Source organism: Dermacentor albipictus, chromosome 2, assembly GCF_038994185.2.
Source record: "Dermacentor albipictus isolate Rhodes 1998 colony chromosome 2, USDA_Dalb.pri_finalv2, whole genome shotgun sequence".
NCBI classification, from domain to species: Eukaryota; Metazoa; Arthropoda; class Arachnida; order Ixodida; family Ixodidae; genus Dermacentor; species Dermacentor albipictus.
In genome coordinates this window covers 63,894,497-63,902,504 of record NC_091822.1, presented here as the reverse complement: position 1 = coordinate 63,902,504, position 8,008 = coordinate 63,894,497, and the positions used below count along the sequence as shown (strand labels likewise).

The window sequence follows — 8,008 nt, the reverse complement described above, 5'->3', positions numbered from 1 at the left end:
TGTGACGCGGCTCAATTGGAAGTGACAATCAAGTCTTCTTATTAAGGCTTGCTATATACGCATACGGACAGATATATTTGCGCTATTAGACGTACATGCCACGGTGAGGTCCAAGGGCTCCACAGTGGACAAAGTACAGTGCGTTCGCGTAACTCAATCACGGCTGGTACTTCATGTGTCACGGTCGAATACAAGTTCAAACTCCAAAAATAAGCTTCATTTGGTGTAACAGATCAAATACTGACAAGCTGTATCATTCGGGAAAGAGGTCACGGGGAATTTTGTCAGCGAGTGGACTGGTTCGTACGGGTATAAAAATGCGAGTTGTTTCCTCGATTTACTGAGCACTTCTAAACAGAAGACCCAGTGGAAGCAACTGAGCCTTTCCGTAGGTGAGACGTACACAACTTCTCAAACTTAATTTCGCTAAAGTTATTAAAGGTGTATTTTATGGGCGATCAACTTTATATATCGCCCGTGGCATATAGCACAACTCAACTTTGGCGATAGACTACTCTAAAAAGTCGCCATCATTTCCACTAGAAATCAAAATTCATCATTGAGTAATTAACAGACTTTCGGCAACCAAGTTTTCAATTATTTACTTTACGCCTTAAGTTACAGCATAAGAAATTTAGGTGATTGGTTTGCAAGTCATACTCAATTCAAACAAATTTTTAGGATGACGTAAGTTACTATGTATACGTTCCCAAAGTGTGCGGAAAATACATTGGAGAACAACTACAAAGTTGATAAGTAAAGTTGTGTAGGCCAGTCAGCCACGCATTTTATTTTCATGCTACTACAGGAAACCTCATCCAGTAGTCCAACGCAGTGGTTTGATTCGTGTGATATGTTACGTATTATGTAAGAATTTTCTGAAGATTAAAACAATACACGTATAGACAAGCGATATGACCACTTCGGCAACATTTTTTGCTAGGATTTCATTTCTAATAAGAAATGGCTTGAAAGAACCATTTCTTTTGCATCTCTTAAAGCACTACAACATTTTTTACTATGGACACAGATTTAATTCATTTTTAAGGGGAAATCCTTGAGTGCCTCATAGGTAAATCCGTTGTCTTGAGTTACCGAATCACTGACCGTCCGGCGTTAGAGAACCAAAATTCAGTCACCAAATTGGTGGTGCCACCCACGACCATAGATGAGAGTTGAACTCACAACCTTTGGTTTTAATTAAGGCAAAGTTAATTAAGGGTGTCCAAGTCATGACTTTGGTGGGACCTAATTTCAATGGCACCAAAATTCATGGTACCGCCATTGATCGTCGAATCCACGGGCATTGGTTTGAGTCGAACCCACGATTTTTGGTGTACATTAGGGAGAAGGTAATAATTACACAGTCAATTAGGCTTAAGTAGACGACGACACATGAACCCATGACCTTTGGGGAGAGAAAACAATAGGAAGCACCAACGCATTTGAATAACAATGTCGAGTAATTTTAATGAATGTCTCGTGAGAGCGCAGGCTTTCGCCTTACGCTAAAGAGGGTGTGCGCGAAACAGTGCACTCTCTATCTCCTTTCCCTCTCTGTCTCTTCGTCCCTATACTCCTTCCCCCAGTACAGGGTAGCAAACCGGACGTGCGCCTGGTTAACCTGCCTGCCTTTTCTCTGTTCTATTTCTTTCTCTTTCCCTAAAGAGGATGAAGGCGAAAGCCTTGCATAGCTGATGAGTCAAAAAATCAGATGATCGCAGTTATGGCATCAAAGTTTAGGGCACTAAAAGTCATAGGGAGTCATAGCCTCTGCCTTGGGTAGGAGTTGAACCCATGAGCTTCGGTGTTAATTAAGACAAAGTAAAATCAGGTAGAGGTAATCAAGATATAGTTAATTAAGGCACTAGAACCCACGGCCTCTAGTGGTAGTTGAGGTGATTTGGAGATGTGACCGCTTCGTCCATATCTCCAAGTTGGATGCCGACTGAGATCGTGAAGGTCGAAAGAAGAACCCACGACCTTTGAGAGTAGTCGAATTCATGACCTGTGATGTTAATTTAGGCGAAGTTAATGCACCCGAGCTCCCGATCCAACATGGAGATGTGGACGAATCGGCCATATCTCCATGTGGGATTTTAGTTAACATCGTGAAGGTCGAGAGTTGAACTCATTACCTTTGGTGCTAATAAAGACAGTTATTTAAGACAGGTAATTGTGGTAGAGTTAATAAGGCATTCGAACCCACGACCTTCAGTGGGTGTCGAAACCGCCATCTTTGGTATTAATTAGGGTGACGCTGATTATGGTACAATTAATTAGGGCATAGTTAATTTAGGCACGCAAACCTACGACTTTTGGTGGGAGAACACGAGTAATAGCAAGTAACAACGCATTCGAATGAAAATTTCAAGTAACCTAACAAATCTCTCCCGAGCGCTGAACCTTTCGCGTTCATCCTCTTTAGTGAAGGCTAAAGTGACTAGCTTGTTTTCACTCAGTAACCAAGAGGAAGAGCAGGAATGAGAGAACGTATTGCTGCTTAACACCAAATTTCACTTCCAAAGAAACTGGGCAAGGACACTGTTTCCAGAGGCATATTAAGGACCCCTTTGTATGTGAAATACCTTAGTCTTCAAAATAAACGAACGGCACGCTAGTTAGTACTGCATACCTTGAGGTACAACAAGGAGTACACGCAGGACAAGTCTTCGTCTCCTTTGTCGTTTTGCGTGTGAAATAGCAATACACATGAACTTTTAACATTGATAATCAAGAGAATATCGTATGATTGTTTCAAATCACAACTGCAGTATGCCTAAACTTATCGTGAATTAAAGGGTTGCACGCAACGCAAAATACGCCGGCAAAGGGCAGTGAGAACTCCACAGACATCCTCTGCTTTCTCGGCCCTCTTCCTAGGACCTTTAGCGTTCCTTGAAGCATTCCTAAATGTGAATGCAAACCAACTCGCGGCCCTTCCGGTACTTCCGAAATTAATTTTAGAGCGTAGCCATTAGGCACCCGTTTCTGCGGCGAGGGTAGGCGTAACCGGACGTACGAACACAGTGAAGGATGAAAGAGTGAACGCGGAGCGCAGCGGGGACAAAATAGGCGAGGAGAAAAGCTGAGGAGAAGGGTATGACGATAGTGTGAGAAGAAAAGCGTAGCGTGGTGACGATGGCTATGAGATGGCGCCAGAGTAGCACGCGTTGTCCGGGAGGTCGGTTTGGTGCGGCTGCTGAGAAAAGCGCCCACGCGTCACCCACACTCTGGCTTTCGCGAGCTCTCGTTGGAAACTTCGCACCGTATGAAACGTGACGCACGAGACAGAATATCCGCGCAAGCCATTAAATCGCGAAATAAAAACACCTACAGATATATGCTAAAATTTTGCATTAAGGGGCATCGTAGTCGTCGGTGAATTTCCGACTGCTCCGCTATGCCAAAAAATCACATCAATCTCTTAATAACAATCTATAAGCGTGTCATTGAGGACAATCCATTCTCTAAAGTATATGCCGTTATTGACGAATGTTGCCTACAGGCAACATAGCAGAAAAAATATGGCTTTCTGAGTTTTAATACTGGGTAGAAATTTTCTGGCTATGTGTTTTCTGCCAACACGGAACTGCAGGCTACAAGCGTCATTTGTTGTTTTAGAGCAACGCAGGACAAGCAAGAACAACTTACGCGCGTGGCGCGCTTTCTTTCGTAAGCACGGCCAAAAGGACTGATCTGTACTAAGTGTGATCAGTGGTCAGGGGAGACAGGCCGAAGAAAATCTCTGGCTGCAGTAGTACCACACGCGTGCTTTACTGTAAAGCAAATGAAATGTACCCATATGACTCAAATATGATGAGATCTGTATGTACAAATTACAAATGATGCCATAAGTGGCCTGGGATGAAGCCCATTTTCAGTTTTCTGCCTGGTATTTCCCCACTATTCTTGAAATAGCTCGCGGAAAATAATTCCTATTTTCATGGATGACGCTTACTCTACAGATGCGTTTTGCACATTTAGATTACTTTACACAAAACGTGTATTTCTTAAATGCCGCCATTGAAGGAATATTGTGTTTTGCGACTTTCAGATTTTTACAGCGCTCATACCTTACACAACAGGCCTAAAAAAAGGAAAGCACCTTTTGGCATTTATTTATCCACCTAACTCCTATGGTAGACTTTATTTTAAGAAGGTCATTAAGTTAGACCGTATACGCTAATGATGCAAAGCTTCAGAGGACTTTCTTTATTGTGTAAGGCATTACAAGTTTTACTTGCCCACCGCCAGTTGTTCGTCCAGATTTGTTACCACTGAAATTGACACATGCACAAACCACAATGCGTTTATAGGGCCACTTTGACTCATATAGGGCATGCACTTTTACTAAAATTAAGTTGTTATTGCAAGAACCTGCTGGTATGCCAATACAAATGGAAAATACAAGAAAAGACTACACAACACGTCAACTGCTGAGAACAATTAAGAAAGAAAATGACGTAAGATGAAGGCAATTTCTACTGCTCAGTTTGATGCCGGATGGTGCACATGAGGTGTGACATTAGCCGCGAAGGTATCTCAACGCTTTTTATAAAAGCACAGTAACTGATCTTTTTTTCGCATATTGCAGTGTAGAACGCCCATTTTCTGCCAACTTTCGCCACTGCTTTAAGTACGTGCAAAGCTAGACTAAAGTGGCGCTATGCTGGAAAGTTGTGTAAGTGGTAGACACATCGGCATTATAGAATATGTTAGAGGTTCGATTGCGCAACATTTGGACGACACACACAGAAGAGAAACACACACCACGGAGCGCTCTTGGAACTATCGTTTTATTCCCTTGTCATTGGAATAAATACCAGAAGATATTCGGGGGGGGGGAGGGGACGATGGAGGAGGGTAACGACAAAAACAAGAAAATTTTCACAAACATGGCCATCCATCAGTGTCAAGCCGGCTTTGTCATGGGATCATTTTTGCTGCACTTGACGTCGCAAAAAAGGAACCAGGATAGGAAATTCCAGATTAGAGCGTGAGGAAATCTATTTCCTTTGCACTAAGGGAGACTGATCGCTTGCTCTCGCACGTACTTCCTAAACGTGCAATCTCAGCGAGCCCGATTATTTCTCGCTTCATTTGGCTGCCGTCTTTGCTCACAATCTTGCATTTATTAAAGAATGGCCGACGTCCGCAATCTCTAGAATGTATCCCAAGGTGTCCGCCGACTACTTTTGAAACGTTATAATCATTCTCCTATAATCTTTCATTCAAACATCGTCTTTCACACGAACATCATCCTCTGTGGTGTGTGCTTCTCTTCTGTGTGTGTCATCCAAATGTTTCGCAATCGAACCTCTAATATGCTATACCAACACGCCGTCTTCAACCTTGGTATAGAATATGAGTTCAGAAGTTAAGCCACCCTGAGAAATTACTGGTTATTTCTTTTGATGCACAGCATTACCAAAGAAAGCATGCAGCTGAAAGTGATCCTGGTGGGTTTGGCCCTCTTTGGCCTTATTGTGGCAGGTAAGTTGCCTTGCTTTTGAAGCTGAGCTTATCACTGAATCTGGAGTCACACTGCCCTCGATGTGGGCTCTGAGCCTCATGAGGTTTCGTCGTACGTTCATAATATTGGCAGCATTGGTATATTGACACGTGCACTTCTTTATCTTCATCGGGCGACCACATCTCACCGCCTAACAAATGTTATCGTACAGCGCAGGACGCGCCTGCGTGTAAAAGAAGTTTCTGGAATGTTATCGATGGTTCCATCCGCTGTCTTTCCCCGCAACTTGTGTAATCCGATTGCAAGTATGCGCGAAGCGAATAATGTAGAACTTTGTGGAAGACACGCGGGTCCCAGCGGTTACTTTGGAACATTCGACGACTGATCTGTAACAGCCGACGCGTTTGACCCGCTGATCGGATTTTCGACGATCGCTGACTGTGCTCGCCGCTACCATTGTTATTTGAGTATAGCCTGCTTTTGAGGGCACAACTTCGCCCAAGCTAACGCCAGTTTCTATAATAACAGTTTGGCTGCCTTCTTCACCGTCACTACTACGTCACAATATAGTTAAATGTAAACGAGAGCTTGAAATGTACGTGAATTTTTCGTTACATTCGAAACACCTTTCTTCCCTTTAAGATATTTCTTGATTGTTTCTAATGCTGCTATATGCATATGTTGATTGACTCACAAGCTAGTTATCGCCACAATTATCAGCGTATTGTGTGTTCGTTGCCGAACCCAGTCACCTGTCAGATCTGTCGTTATCCATTCCATGGTCCAACTGAACAAATCTAGCGCACTAGTGCTTGCGATTCTATACGGCATTACTCTGCGCTCCCCTTCCTTTCGCCGCGATTGCTTTACTGTAAAAGGCCAGGTCTACGCACATGAAATGAAATACATATATTCAGGTCAGTCCCGGTAAAAGCTGAACCCAAGATATTTTTTTCGTGGCTTCAACTTTCCGGCAATGGCTACGTGAATATTCATCTTGGTATTTGTTAGTTCGTGAAGGTGTTTGTACAGTCCGTCATCTGCATTTTTTCCCCAGAGAGCGGTGCTATGCCGGCCAGCAGCTCCACTGATGCCGAGGCCAGGGCTGATCCCGAGATTGCTGAGCGTGCCGAGCAGGGCAGCGCCGAGGAGGCGCGCATCAGCGAGGCATGCATGGCTTCACTGTGCGGGTGATAACCTGAGGCAAGGGAGTGACGCCTTCTAAAGATCGTCTCCCGCAAAAATAGCACGAATATTTCGAAAGTAGTATAGGCACTGCCCAGCACTCCACACCATGCCCCAGTGCCGAATATTGGCGCTTGCGGATGGCTATTGCGCATGGCTGTTGCGCATGCTCTTATATTGAATAAAGTTCCATTTAAATATCTAAACTTGGCCTTCACTGTTTATAAATTATTGCTCCTGAAAGCATTGCCCACTTGGTACTCCCGCTGAAGCACTACCTGCGGCTATGAAGAGAACGTCTCAGATCATCTATGCGACTCTTCAGAACAATTGATTTAATACAAGTGAAGAAAGCGATCTTCCACGCTAATGTTTGAAATGAGATGAAGGACTGATAGGAGGAGAGAAATAATTCACCAACACCGGGCCAACGAGGGATGCTTCCGCAATGTACCAGCTCTTCAGAAATGCAAGTTGTCTTCGGCGTCCACTTGTCGAAGCAATGCTGAAGTCGAAGAAAATAAGCCATTAAAAGGAATGGTCTGGCAGTTTTGGCTGTTGTGGCCTCAGGTGACGGCTCGACGTAGTTGGACTTGTGCTGAAATAGAGAGAGAGAGAATGAAGAGGAAAGGCAGGGAGGTTAACCAGATATGAGTCTCCGGTTTGCTACCCTACACTGGGGATGGGGGATAGGGGTTAGAAAGATGACAGAGAGGAAAAGGCAAAAAAAGAAAAAAAAACGAACGCGCACACATGGAGACACACACACAAAAGGCGTTCCACTTAAAGTCGTTCACACAGGCCGGTAGACCGCAAGAAGCGCAAAAGCGCTTGCACGGCCTTCTTCTGTGACGGTAGGTCCTTTCGATGTTGCAGAATTCTTTTTTTGGACAGCGGTTGGTCGTCCAGTTGGTCAAGTTCGTGGCTAAGGCATGCCCTCTGTGGACTGTACTGCGAGCAGGTGCACAAAATATGGCCAATTGATTCTTCATGGCCGCAGTGGTCACAGGTTGGGGTGTCGCTCATCCCTATGCGGAAGGCATAGGCTTTAGTAAAGGCAACGCCCAACCAAAGTCGATATAGAAGAGTGGCGTCTCTACGGTGAAGCTGCGATGGCGCTCGAAGACTTAATGTTGGATCAAGTGAGTACAGTTGCGGGTTTCTTAAATGTGGCTCAGTCCATTGCGACGCGGTGCACTGCCGAGCAAGTAGGCGGAGCTTCCGTGCCGCGTCAGTTCTAGAAAGAGGAATTGGGACGTGGCGCTCCTCAGTATGGGCTGAGCGGGCAGCGTGATCCGCCCGTTCAATGCCGATAATCCCGCAGTGACTTGGAAGCCACTGAAAGGT

General features: G+C 44.6%; 1 long non-coding RNA gene across 1 annotated transcript; it reads left to right on the top strand.

Annotated features, from left to right (window-relative positions):
- Positions 1–356: 356 nt before the first annotated feature.
- LOC135909017 (uncharacterized) lies at positions 357–6,869 on the top strand. Its single transcript, XR_010566528.1, has 3 exons — positions 357–392; positions 5,426–5,496; positions 6,534–6,869. It is a non-coding gene; the product is annotated as an uncharacterized lncRNA (long non-coding RNA).
- The last annotated feature ends 1,139 nt before the right edge of the window (positions 6,870–8,008 follow it).